Source organism: Hyperoodon ampullatus (assembly GCF_949752795.1).
Source record: "Hyperoodon ampullatus genome assembly, chromosome: 9".
NCBI classification, from domain to species: Eukaryota; Metazoa; Chordata; class Mammalia; order Artiodactyla; family Ziphiidae; genus Hyperoodon; species Hyperoodon ampullatus.
Window position 1 is genome coordinate 105,106,448 of NC_136922.1, and position 18,761 is coordinate 105,125,208.

Below are 18,761 nucleotides of genomic sequence, written 5' to 3' on the forward strand. Positions count from 1 at the left end.
CAAATGTATTTTAAGACTTGTTTTGTGGCCTAACATATGGTCTGTCCTGGATAATGTTCCATGTGTGCTTGAGGGGAATGTGTATTCTGCTGCTGTTGGGTGGATAGATCTGTAGAAATTTTGTGATAATTCATAACAGACCACAGTTTCTAACATAGGCCAGAATATGCCAAGTGCTGTGTCAGCTCAACATAATACACACACAAAATTCAATTCTTCTTTTTCTATTTGTAAAGCCATGTAGATGCCAAATTCAAATATAAACATATATTATTTTGGCTGTCTGCTATTTAAAGTGACCTATCAACCCAGAGACCATTCAACTGACTGTATTTCTCACAATTCTAGTAATTACTGAAAACAACCGCATGTGACTATTCTGTTCAACTGAAATATCATTTAATCTTATTTTCCATTTAATACAATTAAGAAATTTGTGCATAAAGCTAAGGAAGAACACAGCTGCAGGAGACACTGGACTTCTCTCAGGGTGTCTGTGTAGGTTGGCTCAAAGGTAATTACCTTCTGGGAGCCCAAAGTAAAACATAATGATTAGAAATGATTACTCCCATCACTGACCCTTTACCACACCATCCCTGAGTTGCAGAGAGCAGCTCACTCTTGTGTGTTTGTTTACTGACCACAGGTTGTAGGATGTGGAGGATGAGACCATGACATGGAAACATAAAGCGTTCGATGAACTTAAGATCCAGAACCTATTAAAGTGTAAACTGCAACGGAAACCATGTAAAACCAAGGAAAATAAATCAAGAGATGGCCAACACACATAAGATGTGATCTTGAAATAACATCTTTTGACATATATGGCTCCCTGTGTATTATATAAAATAAATATAGGTTATTGGAAAGAGATGTGGGGTTAAGTTGTCTATCACTTTCTAGCTCAGTGACGTTGAGCATGCTTCTTAGACTCTATGAGCTTTCATGCCTTCATGTGTGCATTGGCAGTGATAATGACACCTGCTTCAGCGATTTGCTGTAATCATTAACAACAATATCTTAAAGTACCGTTTTAGTGCCTGGTATATAATATACCTTTAGCACCTTTAGAGTTGTATTTTTACCACCGTTAAAAGCTATTCTTTTAGGTTGTGAGTCTTGCTTATGAACTTTGGGCCCTGACCATCAGACCCTCCCCACTCTGACCATCAGGCCCTCCCCTCTCTGACCATCGGGCCCTCCTTGCTTTCTCCCCCTCCACTGCTCCCCCTGCCCCCAGCAGCCATCGAGTGGGTCTGAAGCAAGCAGCCAGCAGCACTCGGGGACAGACCCTTTGGCTGTTTTTCCAAACAATCAACACCACGTCCAAGTGCCAGGAGTTGAGCTGTCAGACACACTGGGGTTGTTTATAACAAGGAAAAGGAGTCTCGGGGGAAAACCAGTTGTTAACAAAGAACATGAACTCGAATGGACTGAACGGCTGTCTGCCCTCCCCTGACAAGCCTTCTGTGTCTGACCCACATCAAGCAGTTACGTCAGCGAACATCTACCTGCTCATGGAGCTTCTGCCGCACCCCACCCCACCCCAAACCCCTCCCAGCCAGAGGGGCTTCTTCCTTCAAAGTGAACTCCGGGGCTTTCTTTGAGGCCGTCCTGTGAATTTGTCTGATTTAGTCTAAATTCAATTGAAGCTCAGTCTTAAAACTCTTCCTTACACATTTGATCAACATTTACACAGAGGCGTTTGCTCTTAGGATTGTTAGGGGTACAGCTCATTTTTTCCCAGCGAGAATAACTGACATTTTACAAAAGCAGGCTGCGTGATCGATTTCTTTCTTCCTTTCTCAGAGCTGCCTTGTCCCAGACCCAAGGCTCTTCCTTCCTCATGGCCCACAGACAGGGCAGTGTGTGATGCATCAGGGTTAAACTGAAGAATGGCCCATGACCGAGTGTGCCTTCCCCCAGCAGACGTTGCTGGGTGCCCTCTGTGTGCTGGTCACCGAGCTTGGCGCCAGGGACCCAGGAGCCGGACTTGGGGCCTGGCCTCATTTGCTTGTTTGCTTGTTATTTACTTGTCTCTCCCACTGTCTTCAGTGTTTTATATCATTAGGAGGAGATATAGTTGTGGAGCAATGAGCTGGGAGAAATGCTCTTTCATGGGGTCAGTGGGGAAGACCCCTCTTAGGCTGATGCTTCTGCTGAGGTTTAAGGGATGAGAAGGGACTGCTGACCCTGTGCAGAGCTGGGGACCAGAGCGGGGAGAAGACAGAGATGGGAGGGAGGCTGAGTCGTCAAGAGAGAGGCATCTCCAGGGAGCCTGAGATGGGCAGGTGCAAGGCTGGTTATGGGACACGTGAGAAGGCCAGAGTGGCCGCAGCAGGAGGAGTGACAGGGGACAGCGACACACCAGCATTGAAAGGGGAACCAGATCCAAAGCCGGGCGAGGCGTTAGCATTTTATCCTGAATGCCAAGGGTGCTGGCGGGGCAGGTAAGAAGTTGTAGATGTTTCCAAAACATACTCAAAGCAAAGCAAAAATAAATACAGAATCTGCTGATGGATTTGGTTTGCAGGCAGGGTGGTGGGGAAAAAATTATGATGGTGTCTGTGTTTTTTGCTCTTTGAGTGATCAGTTGAATACTGACACCGTTTTCTCTGAGAAGACTAAGCCAAGGACAGGGTCCTCAGGGTGAGGGCTCAGTGCCTGTGGAGCTGGGACACCTGTGAGATGTTCAGGCGGCAACGTCACCTCTCTGGCTGGGGCACTGAGGGGGAAAAGATCAGGCAGGAAGAAAATGTGGGAGTCGTTAGCAATAGATAATGTGCAGAGGCAAGTAGTGACTGCTCACAGCTAGGAAGGAAAGGCAGATAAAAAGAGAGGATGCTTAAGAATTCCAACAGAGGAGACCGAGGGGGTATGTCAGGTGAGCTTGGAGGACAGAGAAAAAAACGTTACGTTACAAAAACTACCATGAGGCCAGAAATACGTCCACTGGTTACGCAGCACGGAGGTCTTTGGAGACCCTGAGAGGAAAAACTTACGGACACTTCACCAGGAAGAGTGGAAGTCAGAGCCAGACTAGAGTTCGCTAAAGGGTGACGGGACGTAAGGAGGAGAAACACTGTAATGCAGAGGTGATTCTGAGCCAGGAATGAGGCAGAGGCTTTACCAGGGCCAAGTGAGGACATGAACTCGAATTCCCAGAAGTCCTTGCCAAATTTGACTTGCCTCTCTTTATATACTGCCCGAATTTCTGAAAATTCTACTGCAAAGCCACAGTGTACACGTGGAATTATAACTTGGCTTTACTTCTATTAAATAAGCTATAGTCACGTTATAGAGAAGCATAACTGTAAAACATAATGGGGCTTCCTTGGTGGCGCAGTGGTTGAGAGTCCGCCTGCCGATGCAGGGGACACGGGTTCATGCCCTGGTCCGGGAAGATCCCACATGTCGCAGAGTAGCTGGGCCCGTGAGCCATGGCCGCTGAGCCTGCGTGTCCGGAGCCTGTGCTCCGCAACGGGAGAGGCCACGACAGTGAGAGGCCCACGTACCGCAAAAAAACAAACAAACAAACAAACAAAAAACATAATGAAAATGATGTGCAGGAATCCTAGGGTGACCGTGAAAGGGCCATGCACGTTGGAGGGAAGGCACGAAACACACTGGCAGCTCTAGGGGAAACGATAAACATGAAATGGACAATCTACCCATGTAGCATGGCCTTTGACAGCAAAGTGCTAATTCTGACCCACCATCAGTAGGGCACATACTTTGGTTATTTTACCAGTGGACAAAAATGGGTTTGCAGTGTTACTTTCTTTTGCTCGTACGTGTCAGGTGTGGCTGCTCCCTGGGTGCAGGAGTGATGCCTGGGGCCAGAGACCATAACGAGGAGAACGAGCTCACAGTCCAGAGGTTAAAACAGAGATGGTCTTTGTCCTGTTGGAAGAAGCCTAGAATTAACGGGCCACCAAAAAATCACCCTCTAGACTCCTGAGCAGAGTCATACATTGTCTTCCTGCATATTTCATTTCCACTTAGATGTAAATGTGCACCGGTTTGCGGGACTTGATTGCTAGCGTCCTATGAGTTATGACCTTGCTCCAGGAATTCAGGGACACTTTCTGTCTGGGGTCATTGAACTTGAAGGGGAGGCATTAAGTCTATTACCTAGAAATTTGCAACTTCTTTGAAATTCTTTTGGCTTCAGGAGAGGTAACAAATCTAGAAACTGTCAATTTACAAAAAAATATGTAAAACAGAATTTACTTTTTTTTTTTTTTTTTTTTTTGCCGTACGCAGGCCTCTCACTGTCATGGCCTTTCCCGCTGCGGAGCACAGGCTCCGGATGCGCAGGCTCAGCGGCCATGGCTCACGGGCCCAGCCGCTCCGCGACATGTGGGATCTTCCCGGACCGGGACACGAACCCGTGTGCCCTGCATCGGCAGGCGGACTCTCAACCACTGCGCCACCAGGGAAGCCCAGAATTTACATTTTGACTGACTAAATATCCAACAGTGAAATCAAGTTAAGCTGAATTGATATGAGGGGAAATTGACCTATAAGTAAGGTGACCACATCATTTATCATCCAAATGGGGAACCTCAGGAAGGGGAAAGAGGAGTCCTTAGCATTCGTGTCAAGACAACAGACATCACCCCGGTCGGCCTTGGGGGAAGCCAGGATAACTTGTCACCTTAGAGAGGGTTCTCATTGGCTAGGATCATTTTGGGGATACCCTTCCCTGACAGGAAAGAGAAGAGACCAGGAGATGCCCTCTTGGTAGATCGGCTAAACATGTTATCTGGATTTTGTTCCCAAGATTATCACAAGTGTAGTTTTTAGGAACTTGCATTGCAATTTTATGCACACATTTTAAAAGGTTCTGCTGTTTTTTCCCTCTTGTTGCTACACACTCCAGTCTCTGTGAATTTATGCCTGGAAATGTGGTTCCAATGTATTCGGTGCAGAACTAGGATATTTCAGAGCTGGCTGAAAAATTGAGGCTATATTAAAAAGAGAATTTGTATGCCCTAGTTTATGAGGCCAACTCCACTTTGTCTTCTGAACACACTAATTTTGCTATCCTTGAAGACTTTATCATTTGAATTTAAAAAAAAAAAAACATTTTTCCTCTCTAGTCATGCTGCTTTTCTTTACGTCTAAACCCCAAGCTGCCTTAAGTGGTATTTCCCAAAGTCTTGTACTCTCTCTACCCTTCCTCTAGCTCCTTGGGGGATTCTGAGACTGGGATCCTGGGGTTAGATTTAAACTAATTAACTTTAGTCAGTTGTGTCCCCTCTTATTTTCCTTCGGAATTTCACTCCTTCTTTTTTTTTTTTTTTTAATGCTTTCTGTATTGCTGAAAAGTTAAACATAATGTTAATTTTTACCATCAGGTCAACGATAATTGATAACGGTTTGGGCATTTGGTAGGTACTGAGTTATGTTGTTTTAAAGCAATTAAATTAATATCTCAAAGCCAAAACCAACAACAGAAGCTAACTCCAATGATCACTGTGGACATTTTAAGAAAACAGTGATTGCTGTGGACGTTTTAGGAAAGCACTTGCCAAGAGAAAGGGGACATCAAATATAACAATTATTTTCTTATGCCAGAAATACATTATGTTTATTTCAGGTACAGATAAGTAAAAGAACTACCATCTTTGATGAGGAAATGGAATCATAAAAAAGGGCTTGACTCACGTTGGCGGAGGTCCCCAGCACATCGCTCGCCGAGCTGCCTGCTGTGTGTGGGGAGGGGACGCAGGTGACCCCATGCAGTCAAGCTCTGTTTCCAGGGCCTGCAGTTGGCTGCCTCCTTGTGCCCCCCTATTGTGCTGGGGGGAGAGGGGTGGTAGACAAAAGTGAGGACAGTGCAGCATCACAGGAAACAGCTGTTTCTGGGGGTGGGAAGACGTTTTCCTTCCCTTGGCGTGGTCATCTGCCATGGGCCAGATCGGGATCTCTTTGTCCAAGAACATAGATAGGTATTCCCTTTCTGAGGCTCTTCTTGGTTGGACCCTGACCCTACAAGGTGCTCCAGCTCTGACCTCTGTGCTTTCCAGGCAGCGGACTGAGCTACACCTGTCCTTCGAAAGGATGCCGATTCAGTTCTACTTTATAGGAAGAAGCTCAAGTCTTTGTTCCTATGAACACAAAGATAAGGGCTCAAAAGTGTGCATGCAGGCATGAGAGAGGGGAGAGAAGGGGGGGTGTTGAGATGGTGGATCAGGAGCCAGAGAACCGATCCAGAGAGGGGCCCCCACAGTGTGAAAACAGGGCCATTTGGCCACCTTTACAGTGTGATTGGCCTTCACCACCCCTGGTCAGCTGACCTTGATATTCCATGCATGACTGCATGCATCCCTGACATTTATTTACGCGCGTGAACTTTTCCTCCTGGAAGAGGCTCTGGAGCGGCGTCCTCAGTGACCTGTTGCTCGCGTGTCCTGTAGACTATGGCTGTTGGACTTGTACAATGAAAAGTGAGTTGGTGCGCCTGATAGCAGCCATGCCTCCAGGCGTTTTGCCAAAGGCAACCTTAGCAGGGACCTAAGTCAGATTTTTACTGCTTGGTCTTCTCAAGCCTGGGAAGTATAGCTGCAGAATCGTTCATGCACTGTTAAGTGATTTGGCAGATGATCATCTTCTAGAGTATCTGGCTTTAGCTAAGTCACCCAAGATGCACCATGTTCCTCTCTGGGCCAGAAAGAGAGTAGTGAGCTCTGCTTCTCGACCCTGTTGAGGACATCTTATCTTCATCGTGGATCTTTAAAAATGCATCCCGTCACCCCTATCCCCCCCAAACTTGGAGATTTCTTTCTCCCAACTTGCTATCTTTAGATACTCAGGCTTGGAGAGTGGTGGTCATCTAAACCTGGGCATGAAAGAGAGAGAGAGATGGTGGAAGCTGGAAGGGATCTTAGCTGACATTTCCTGCATTCTCTTCATCGGACTTGGAGTAACTAAGATGCTAGATAGGAAGGTGGCTTCTACAAGAAGACATCTCTGGCCAGAGCCCGGTGTGCACCTCGGCTTGAGAGCTACTCTACTACTTAGCGGTTCTAGATGGTGGCTCCCTTATAACCTGGGATGGTTCATGTCCAAATTCCGGACTAGAGTTCTGGTGATTTTTTTGTTTGTTTGCTTTGATGCTGGACCTGGGATCTAGAATTCTTGGAAGACAAAGCTGCTAAACCAAAAGTGACAGGTGGCCCAACCTCAACCCTCCTGCTCTCCCTCCTTCTGCTACCTTAACTTGAAATCACAATCATGTTCAAAGAGGACATCGTTTTAACTTCCATCGTAAACGCAGGCAGACCGTGTTTTTTGTTTTTGTTTTTTTGCGGTAGGCGGGCCTCTCACCGCTGTGGCCTCTCCCGTTGCGGAGCACAGGCTCCGGACGCACAGGCTCAGCGGCCATGGCTCAGGGGCCCAGCCACTCCACGGCATGTGGGATCTTCCCGGACCGGGGCACGAACCCGTGTCCCCTGCGTCGGCAGGCGGACTCTCAACCACTGCGCCACCAGGGAAGACCTAGGCAGACCATGTTTTATTGCACTTTGCTTTATTGCACTTCAAAGATATTGTGGTTTTTTACTTTTTTCTTTTACACATTGAATGTCTGTGGCCACTGTGCATCAAGCAAGTCTGTCAGCGCCATTTTCCCAACTGCATTTGCTCACTTCATGTCTCTGTCACGTTTTCGTAATTCTTCCAGTATTTCAAACGTTTTCATTATTATTGTATTTGTAATGGGGATCTGTAATCAGTGACCTTTGATGTTACTATTAGGACTCTCTGAAGGCTCAGATGATGGCTAGCATTTTTTAGCAATAAAGTATTTTTTAATTAAGATATGTGCATTGTTGTTTAGACACAATGCTGTTGCACACTTAATAGGCTATAGTATAGTAAACATAACTTTCATATGCCCTAGGAAACCAAAAATTTTATGTGACTCACTTTACTGCAATACTCCCTTTCTTGTGGTGACCTGGAACCAAACCCACACTATCTCTGAGGTGTGCCTGTATAAATGTAAGTGTAAATATAAATATGAATTCACAATACAAATGAGATACAGCAAGAATCGGCTATCTGAGATGTGGCAAAGACCCATGGAAGATGCCTGGGACGGATGTTTTCAGGTCTTTCTGGAACACTTTACCAGTAGAGGAATGATTCTTTTTGTCAAGTGTAGCGAGCATCAACACGAACATGAAAGAGACAGCATGTTTTAATAAACAGAGCAGTGAGGTAAGAGTCGGCAGGTAGCAGCTTCAGAATCAGAAGCTGGTGTCTTAACTGAGGGAACTGGGACAAACAGCTCAATTCCTGGGTCTTATCTTTAAGTGTGGACATAGGGGTGGATGAGATCTCTATTTACTATCAGTTCAGCAGGATGGTCACAGGTGTTATGAGGGGAAAAGGTGATCAAATACATGTTCTAGATTCTCTGCAATGACATTTCCTTATTTATGGTAAGGCTTAGAACTTTTTTTTTTTTTTTTTTTTGCGGTACGTGGGCCTCTCACTGTTGTGGCCTCTCCCATTGCGGAGCACAGGCTCCGGACGCGCAGGCTCAGCGGCCATGGCTCACGGGCCCAGCTGCTCCGCGGCATGTGGGATCTTCCCGGACCGGGGCACGAACCCGCGTCCCCTGCATCGGCAGGCAGACTCCCGACCACTGCACCACCAGGGAAGCCCAAGAACCTATTTTAAGCTGATGTGAAAGCTTCCAGAAGTGAGGGTAGCAGGCAGCAGAGCCCAGACCTAACCACCACGACACCTTTTTTTCAAGGAGTATCCGTTGTGGCTGATGATTTCCGGACCCATGTTGGGAAAACTGAACTAGATGATCTGAAAGGCTTTTTCCCTCATGATACTCTGCAGCTGTGGCTGCATACAGAGAAGTCGAAAATGAGGGTTTCGTGTCAAGGGTCCTCACTGCCAGATCCAACAGAGCTCTGTGCGATTAGCAAGGCCCATGTGGAAATAGGTCGTCTTCAGCTGCTTTCTGTCTTTTGTTCTGTAATTATAAGGTGCATCAGGAAAATTATCAAAATCCTATTTGGAGAATATTGGATTAGCAGAATGTTTGATTAAATCAATAACTGGAATGGTAAGGGACTTTTCTCGCACTAATTACATCTAGAAGAACTAATGCCTGTGGGGAGCAAATGTGAAGCTTTGTTCATTATGTAAATGAAGATAACTTAAGGAAGAAGACATGTTTTGAAAAGGTGCTCTTTGGATTCTGGCTGAGATATGGCTAATGGAGAAATACTCAAGGAGAAGGAATAAACTGTCTCATGAGCATTTATATAAAGTCTAATTATAATAGAAATGAGTTCAATTCATAAATTGTATACTCCTCTGAAAAGTTAAATATTAGCCTGAAAATACAAAAATAAGTTGGATCTTGCATTTTTACCTACACACACACCTTTTTTTTTTTTTTCCACTAAGTAAAACATAATATCCTTGAAGGATAACACGGCAAGCCGGAGCGTTTTGCAAATTAGGGTCAGGCCTTTTTCCCTTCTTCCTAAATTTAAGCTTGGTGGGAGACATATTCTCAGTTTCTACACGTTGAATCCTAGATCTTGGCGTTCTAGCCGGTCACAATACGTATTGAAAAGGAAATCACTTGGTCACAATTGTACACTCACCAGTGAGTCTATGAGGAGCTATGGATTTTATCTGGCAGAGTATCTGCGGAGCTAGAATGGGTGTAACCAATGTGTGACCAATTCAAGACTTCATAAATATTGAGTGACTCAGATACATCATGTATATGTAATGTATAGTGACAATTTTAACACCTCATGTGTATTTAACGCTTAGTGACAATTTTAGTGTTTATTCAGCATTTCCATCCCTTTCTATGTTCAGCACGTCTCTGTGTTTTATTCATGCCTTATGTCTCATAAGTTACTTATCTATACTTAGCACATCTTACAAGTTTCACTTCTCCCATTTGATTTCTCATGTTCTGTAGCAGAATTGAATATTCTGTAGTAAAACACCAAACTCACATTACTAGTTTAAAACCTAAAAACAAAGAAAAGAAAAGCAAATCACTAAACTCAAGTCTCCACCGGCCCTCATTATCAGAGAAACCGGTTGGGCAGCTGATTGATTTGCTGGTCGTACTGCTGGCTCATCCTTGATCTGAGTATTCCTCTTCCGTTGTCAGGTGTTTGATGTCTTAAAAGGAAATGGGGGCTTCCCTGGTGGCACAGTGGTTGAGAGTCCGCCTGCCGATGCAGGGGACACGGGTTCGTGCCCCGGTCCAGGAAGATCCCACATGCCGCGGAGCGGCTGGGCCCGTGAGCCATGGCCGCTGAGCCTGCGCGTCCGGAGCCTGTGCTCCGCAGCGGGAGAGGCCGCAACAGTGAGAGGCCCGCGTACCGCAAAACAAACAAACAAAAAAAAAAGGCAATGGGACTACAGTTATTGCCTGAGAGCCAGTCCTCAGCTGGGCTTAGCCCACCGAGAAGATACAGGGTGTCACCGTCCTCTCCACCGCTCAGACCACACACTGTAGCTGTGCTTCCCACCCCTCCCTCCCTTTCGGTTCTCTCCGGAGCCCTCACCACCATCCCCACCTCGACAGGACCCCCTTCATCCCCTTCTTTCTCCCCCTTTCCTGTGGCCATGCCCCTGCCTCAGGCCCTCCCTCCGTTCCACTAATCTTGTAAGAGGCATCTTCCTACTCTTTCTGCAAGTGCATTTCATGCTTGGCAGCAAAAAAGGATTTTCCACGTCTTCAGCGGATTTCCATTGCCTTCGTGATAAAGTCTGCACCCCTGGGTCCAGGACAAAGAGCCTGCCATCACGTGGCCTCTTACCCCATGGTGCTACCTGGGCACACCACACGTCAACCACGTGACACGGCTCATCGCTCCCTGGATGTACCGTGCATTCGCACGTCTTTGACCTTTGTTCCACGTTTATTCTCTTTTCCCAGGATGACTTTCCCACACCTCTCTGCTAGCAGAAGCATCGCTCATCATTCAAGTCCCAGCTCATGTTGGCTCCCCTGGAGTGCTTTTCTACTCTGTGAAACGATGATCCCCTCCTCTGTGCCCTGTACTCTACTGTGCACAGTACTGGACACTGGACTCAGGCATCTTCTGTCCTTCCCTGGTTTGTGAACCCTGGACAGAGAGAGAGAGAGAGAGATAAAGAGACACAGAATATAATCAGTAATCATAGTTGTAGTTATCCTCCTAATTATGAAGAAGAGGCCAGGAATATATTAGGTGCCTTAAAAATGGTATCTTGGGCTTCCCTGGTGGCGCAGTGGTTGAGAGTCGGCCTGCCAATGCAGGGGACACGGGTTCGTGCCCCGGTCCGGGAGGATCCCACATGCCGTGGAGTGGCTGGGCCCGTGAGCCATGGCTGCTGAGCCTGCGCGTCTGGAGCCTGTGCTCCACAACGGGAGAGGCCACGACAGTGAGAGGCCCGCGTACCGCAAAAAAAAAAAAAAAAAAGGTATCTTATTTCACCTTTAAACTATCACGCCTCACAGATAAAGAAATGGCTTCTCAGAGGTGAAATACCGTCCCCGAGTCCACACAACTAGTCAGCCAAAGCTCTGAGGTTTAATCACTTCCTGCTCCTGTTCCAGGGCCATCCTGCCCAGTCACGTGTGTCTTCCCAGAGATTGGCCAATGTACTTCGTGGCTACAAAAGTGTTTTTGAGTAGAACCGAAGAGATTTCTGTCAGGAGAAATGTCCTGTGTCAGGATATAAAGGCGCTCCAAGGAAGGAGCAGATAGGATGCTCGTCCTCGGGGGGTTCCCAAGCCAGAGAGAGGTTCTTTACAAGCAGACACACGATGACCCTGGTCGAGCATGAATCATAACGTGGCTGGGAAAACACAGAAGAGTTAGCCTCCTTCAACCTCCTAACTTCATAGTTTTGTTACAACTTGGGATCCATCAAAGAATAGGTGAAGTGGGAAAAATGTGGGTCTTCAAGAGGGAAAATGACAAGGGCAGGGCTGTTCTAAACCTGGGGCGTCATGTTCTTCACCGTATCTGGGACAGAAGTTCTTTTCAGTAGTGGCTTTTGAATCTATGGGGTGCACTTGACCTCTTGCTTCTGTGAGCTCAATGACTCATCCTCCTGGCACTGCCTTGGCCTTATCCCCAGGAGGCAGAGAACCGACTCAGTGGTGCCCACGGGACCATTCCAGCCTCCCCACAGGCTCCATGCACCTCCCATGGCCTCTGCCAGTCAGGTCCACACCCTCGGCAGCCTGCCAATGGGACGAGACACACCCCCCGCTGAAGAGCTTCCAGGCAGCTTTCGGTGGTGGAAACTCATGCCTGAAGGTCCAAAAAACCTTATTCAGTGTCACACTGAGCAGTGTGGCAACTCAGTACAATCTCTGTATTTAGAAACATTTCCTCCCTCAGTAGGCAGTTTGGTTCTGAATCCGTGAGATGTGTAGTTTCTAGGTATCACCCGGGGGAACCTAAAGGATGCAAAAAAACAAGGCTAATTCTTCCTTGGCTGCGTATCCACTGGACTCTCCTCTCCACTTGAGGCTAAGACTAGTCTTTCTAGCAGAGAAATCCAGGGAGGAATCGGAATTTTGGGATAGAAGTCTCTGGAACTGTGATCTCTTGCCCATTCCCTTGTCCTCTTGATAGTCATGTGATTAGACTCGTCCACTGATACTTTCAGAGAGAGGTGGTAGAGAGGGGAGACCCTGAGCGTGTGGTCTGGGGAGAAGAAAGGAGATGCTGTGAGAAAATGGCCAGATTCCCAGACCTGCTTGTTCCCACAGCTCCCTTCCTCGTGGCCCTGATTCCATTCAATCCCAGGTCACATCTGGGCTCCTCCACGCCCACACTTCACAGGGTGAGTTACATATAGAACCCAAGTGGTTTGTGAATCCAGTGCTGTTTCTCTTCCTCAAGGAATCTCCTGTGATCTGGTCCTTGCAGTATCGCCAGCTTCCCCTCCCTTGGGAGCGAGTGACATTTCATTCCTGTGTGTGCACACTTCCTGAGAGTGTGTTTGTACTCCTTTGTTTGTGCTTTCTGTGTGCACACTCACCTGCACACTCACTCCAGACACACAGGATCCCTTGGGACCCGTTTCCCTCTCAGACTCTTATCTCTCTTTTTCTCCGAGTACCAGTTCATCCTCCAGATCTCTCCTAAACACTGTTGTTCTCCCTGTGGTGTGCTTTTGTTGAGACCTGTGTTTTTTTTCTTGGTGGCATTTATTGAGAAGGATCATTATTTAATGACAGTTGATGTCTTCCCCGGCTAAATGGCAAGTAGCAGAACTAAGTCGACGTTGTTCTTCACAGAATCTCCAGGGTCAGCCATTCCTGACCTTCACCAAGTGTTTCTTAACTGAATGGATATATTACAGCTGAGATTTCTCTCCTTAGGAGTCATAATTAAATTTAAATTATAGGCTTGAGGGGCTTCCCTGGTGGTACAGTGGTTGAGAGTCCACCTGCCGATGCGGGGCACACGGGTTCATGCCCCGGTCCGGGAGGATCCCACGTACCACGGAGCGGCTGGGCCCGTGAGCCAGGGCCGCTGAGCCTGCGCGTCCAGAGCCTGTGCTCCGCAACGGGAGAGGCCACAACAGTGAGAGGCCCGCGTACTGCAAAAAATAAATAAATAAATAAATAAATTATAGGCTTGGGGTATTTTTAGTATGCCTCTTATACCACGGAAATTTGTGTTACCACATAGGACCCATTGATTTTTCTGTAATCTGACACACTTCTAAGCATGTTACAGAATCTTTATCCAAGATTTTTGGGAAGGTGGAGAGTAGGTTTCATTTAGATGCGTAGCCATACTCTGTACCCTTTTGTCAGTACATTTTCAGACACACATCACTTGTGAATCTCCTGACTCCTAAAATGCTCTCACAAACTCTTCAACACCTTGCTTCTCCCTCATTCCTCAGACACTTCAGATCTGGAGGATGGCTTTTGGAGATCTTGACTCATAATTCCTCCAAGGCAGTTTTCTTAAGGAAGGTAAAGTACCGTAAAATGTTATTACCAAAACTTTGGAACCTGTTGAAAAGACGATGTCAATTTAGGCAGAGCTCTGAAAAAACATTCATCTACTAATAGATGCCTAATAGTAGAAGATTTGCAAACATGACAGCAAACATAGTATGATTCCCACTGGTGAGCAGGGTCCACAAAAAGCCAGCCCCGAAAAATTATAGCACAGTCTCACTGCAGAACTGTGCTCAGTGAAAATACAGTTAGTTTACCTATGGACAGAGGTGTTAGAACTGCTCTATCTTATCTCCGTGTCAATCCACTCAGGACACTGCAGGAACCTGAGAAGAGAACCCTTGGGAGACGTGCTTAGGAACCCAAGTGTCGCCTTCCACCTTCCTGGTGACAGTCCTCTAAATTGTTTATTAGGGTAGAGAAATGACCAGACGACTTCTTTGTTTCCACCCCCTCGAGGACCACTTCTTAAGCCGCCTTTTATGCCGACTCTCTGAACTCAGCTGCACCTGCCTCTGGCCTGTCCGGTTGGAGGCTACCTCATCCCACTCCCCTGAATAGCCCTTCGAGGCGTGAAGTCCATGCTGGAAATCAACCCTCTTCCCGTCGTAACCCATCTCTCTCGCAGCCTAGGCAGGCCTTCTTCTTTGCAATGCATTCAGACCCTCCGAGTCCCCTGCTCTAGAGCGATCATACAAAAGCAGAATCGTGGAAGCATATGATCCCTTGGAACGTGGAGAGATCTTAGTGATGTGTGAGTCTGTCCATGGCTCCCCCTACACCCCATTCCAGTGATGAAATATGGTATTTCTACACCGAACTGAAATCTCTGAAGGATGGGGTTACAGGGAGAGATACATATGTCACAGGACAGGAAAGAACCAGTTGGCTGGTGTCAAATTCTTTGCCAAGGGCCTGTGGTGCGTTGGACACAGGAGAACAGTGCTGGGGGAGGGGCAGCCACAGGGGCAGTGTGTGGGTGGAATGTAATTATCGTATTGGAAAGGGCCTTAGCCCCTTGGATGAACACATACCTTTCCTGTTGAAGAGGGTGCTCAGGGGATGCTCGTGCCCCCCAGCTGGCTGCCATGACCTTCATTTCCCCTCTCATGGGGCACTGAGCCAACACACACCACACGCAACATCTTCAGTGATTTAAATTGAAAGCGACTGTGGTCTGCAGGGCATGATCAATGCCGCTTCTTCCTCCAAAAGTATTCGGCCTTTTTTGCCTCCTTCCCTCAATTTATAATGCACTGTTGCCCTGGTGTTGCCCCCAAAGCCTTAGCTGATGTAATTCCTGGGATCTGGGGTTAGTCTATCCAAGCCCAGGGTCTCTGGAAGAAAATAGACCGGTTTTCATAAATCACTAGCCTGGCTTCTGCTCCCTGTCTGTTTCCTTGGAATCCATACCTCTCCTTTGCAATGAGGTGTTTTTATGACTAGAAAATATGTGGACTTTACTGCTTGGCTTCCTCTCTCAGAAGTTCATTGAAAGCTTGCCTACACACCAGTCACGGCTCTTTATGAGACACAGTCAAGATGTTTCGTGTGTAGGGTGCCAGCAAACACGCTTCTCCAGAAGGAACCAGTACTATTTATGTGAAGAAGATACTTCCTTCAAGTGAATGGAAATAGCAAATTGGAAATGCGAGATTATGGCGTTGAAGATGCTTTTTGGAATGAAGATATTATTGGAAAAGCTCAAGATGCTCAAAAGCTTGAGGAAAGCCTGGATCAGGCAGGTAGCTCCCCGTAATAGACATGGATAGAGAAGCTCGTTCTGTGTCAGCACGGCTCACCTGGAAGGTAGAGATCCACAAGTGAGATGCCAAGCGGAACCCTTGAACTTGTTGACTGTGGACTTCATCACGTGAGTTCTTTCATCATGAGGATTTATACTGATCCTCTATGGGCACCAGCATACTGGATCAACCATGAAACCAATATTGTCACAGCCTAGACCTGTGACTGCACAGGTGAAATAGAAAGAAAAATGCCACCAATGGGAGGAGGGCAAATCCGCTGCCCAACGATGAGTCTGAGTGATTATTTTTCTAAATCGATTGTTTTTTAAATATTAATTGAACACGGTAACCATTGATGTGAAGCCAATTCAACACAAAGGACATCTAGGCCTGTCAAGGGACTGATGTGAATGGACAACATCACTTAGTAAATAAATACCATAGCAGCTCAGGCCAGACAAGGGAACACGTCAGTTACCTGAGAAAAACCTGGACCCGAAACACTTCCTGTCCTAGCAGGGCCAGCCTGAAGTACTATGACCCCCATCTATCGACGTATAAGAGAAAGGGCCCCTCCTTTCTCTTAAGAACAGAGGAAGCGGGCCTGGCGAGACTCAGATGAGATTCTCAGGCAGTGGGACAGGGTGGGAGGGGGCACTACGCCCCCTAAGTCCCATGTACCCTCAGGGGTCCAGTGAGGCGCAGCTGCTCCACCACCGTGCATTGGCCTGCTCTCTCCCACTTGATACCCATCATTCCGTCTGTAGTTTACGCTGGACCACAACCACACAGAAGTCTCCTTTGCATCCGTTCCTGCTTCCAGCAGTACACGAGGCTCCGGACAGCTCCCACAGCCAGTTGGCTGGAAAGAGAGAGAAACGCTGGCATTGCCCTTCAGCACAAAAGAGACCAATCAAGATGCTCCATTGCTGTCATATCTACATGACCTTCGAGTCATAGTCCTGTCTCTGCATGTAGACCAAGTTTACCCAAAATACCTGCCCTGGTTTCCCGTTCCTGCTTCTGGTTCCAGGTTTCCTGAGTTCTGGGAGTGAGCAGGGACAAAGAGCCCTGCTAAGTGAAAGTGTCAAAGAGTAGCCCATGGGAAGATGCCCATCAGATTCTTCCAGCATGTGACTTAGATCTGATGGGAGTGGTCCAGCGACGGGCTGCCCCATCTTGCACCGGATGCTTCTTACCCTGCCCCCTACGCCACTCTTCTTTGATCTTCAGTGTGCACCCGAGGCGCCGACTCCAAATTCAAAGCCCACATTTATGCTTTGTTTACCCCAATCAGTGATCTCTTTATTTATATGCATTTTTAAGAAAAGGGCCAGATCTGATTAAACCACCATCATTCTGTTAGCACACGTCAACCCACATATTTTAAAGAGAGGCCAAATATCCCAGAGTAATTAATCTTATTCACACCACGTTTGCTCTGTAGATTTCATAAGATAATCATGTAAACGTGGATAACTCTTCACTATATTATAGTTCATGCCACTCGCCCTGTACAAACTCAAGGAGCTGATTTTAGGTATCCCTTGAAATACCAGGAGGATTCAGCTTGTTAGCGTCTCTTTCAAAATGCCAGCATATACACAATAGCCTGAATTGTTTACCTAGCACTATCTAAATCCATGGAGTTTTAGAAACATAATTTAAAAAGGAAGTTTCACTTCTAATAATAACACAGTGATTAACCACAACGATTGGAGAGTTGCCTCAAAACCTTTTTGGAAGTAGGCAGAGTATAAATAAATCAGCTAATATGTAAATAAGATGCCTGAAGCTTTGTGACCTTCTGGTTCTCAGGTTTCTATATATCAAATTAGACATGGAGCCCACTAAGACATCTCTAAAGTCCCATGGATGTAGAATTCTCTGGGTTTTCTGTGAATCCCAGGTTAAGTTGAAGGCCATTTGGCTTTTGACTTTGATGGTAGTCTTTGGTGAAAGTGGAGTCCACTTTCCTGCCAAGTTCGTGTCCCAGCATTAAAGGGCTCTAGGGTCATCCAGAGACAAACCCTCAAATTTTGGAGAGTGCGGACATGTGGGCCATTGTTGGCTACAGCACCTGCGTACTGAGACAATGATATTCAATTTTAGCAAGTCATAATTAATAGTTTATTCTTTCTCTACTGAAGAAGGTAAAAGCATCAAATGTGCTTCATGATGCTTCTTTCTCTTGAGCCTCTGCAGTGAGTTCCCTCATTTTACACCTGGAGACGTTGAGGGTTCTGCCTTGCTCACCTGAGTTTCTGCGAACATCAGAATTTTATGACCTTGCACTGTGCTTTGGCACACAGAAGCTGCTCAATGGATATTATTTGAATGAATGAATGAATAAGAAAATAAATGAACGAATAAATTTGGTACATGTTCCTAAATCCCTTTGAGTCCTGGATGTGTTGGCAACATTCCATTGCTTCTGCTTCTATTAGAGGGAAGCTTTATAAACCTGATTGCCAGAATCACCTCCACAGCCCCTGCTGATTGAGAAGCAGTTACACTGGCACCAAATTAGAATTTCTGTCCAAACTCATGTGAAGTAGGTGGCTTGTCCTTTATGTCATGAAAAGAAACCCTCAAGAAAATATTTCTCAGTGGTCCCGGAATAAACAGTAGGTGGAATGACCCACATTCGCGGCAATCCTGAGAAAAGAGTATCTAGAGATGAGCAAAGGATTGGAGACATGAGTAACCATGGATTTAACTTATCAATGGGCTCATGTTGAGAATGGATTTGGATATCAGGTACTGCCTTGCAGGTACTGGCAACTGCTTAATTGCATTAGAGCAAATCAAAAAGACCTAAACCTAATACCCAGAAAGAGACATCAGCTGGGGTGCACACAATTAATTAAGCATCACCTATTCAGAGTACTCTTCTTATTTGTGGCTTAGAACTGAAAGATACCATATTCCCGAGAAAGGTACAAAGATTTTACCACAAGATAAACTGATAATGACCTCAGCCTTCATTCATCCTACACGTACCCAGTTAAGCAGTTTAAATAGTGATA

At 46.4% G+C, this 18,761-nt stretch overlaps 1 protein-coding gene across 3 annotated transcripts in view; it reads left to right on the plus strand.

Moving 5' to 3' along the window:
• DPP6 (dipeptidyl peptidase like 6) overlaps positions 1-18,761 on the plus strand; it is a gene marked incomplete at both ends in the record, with an annotated part of 1,060,012 nt that overhangs the window by 332,651 nt on the left and 708,600 nt on the right. The gene's annotated exons all lie outside the window — the stretch shown is intronic.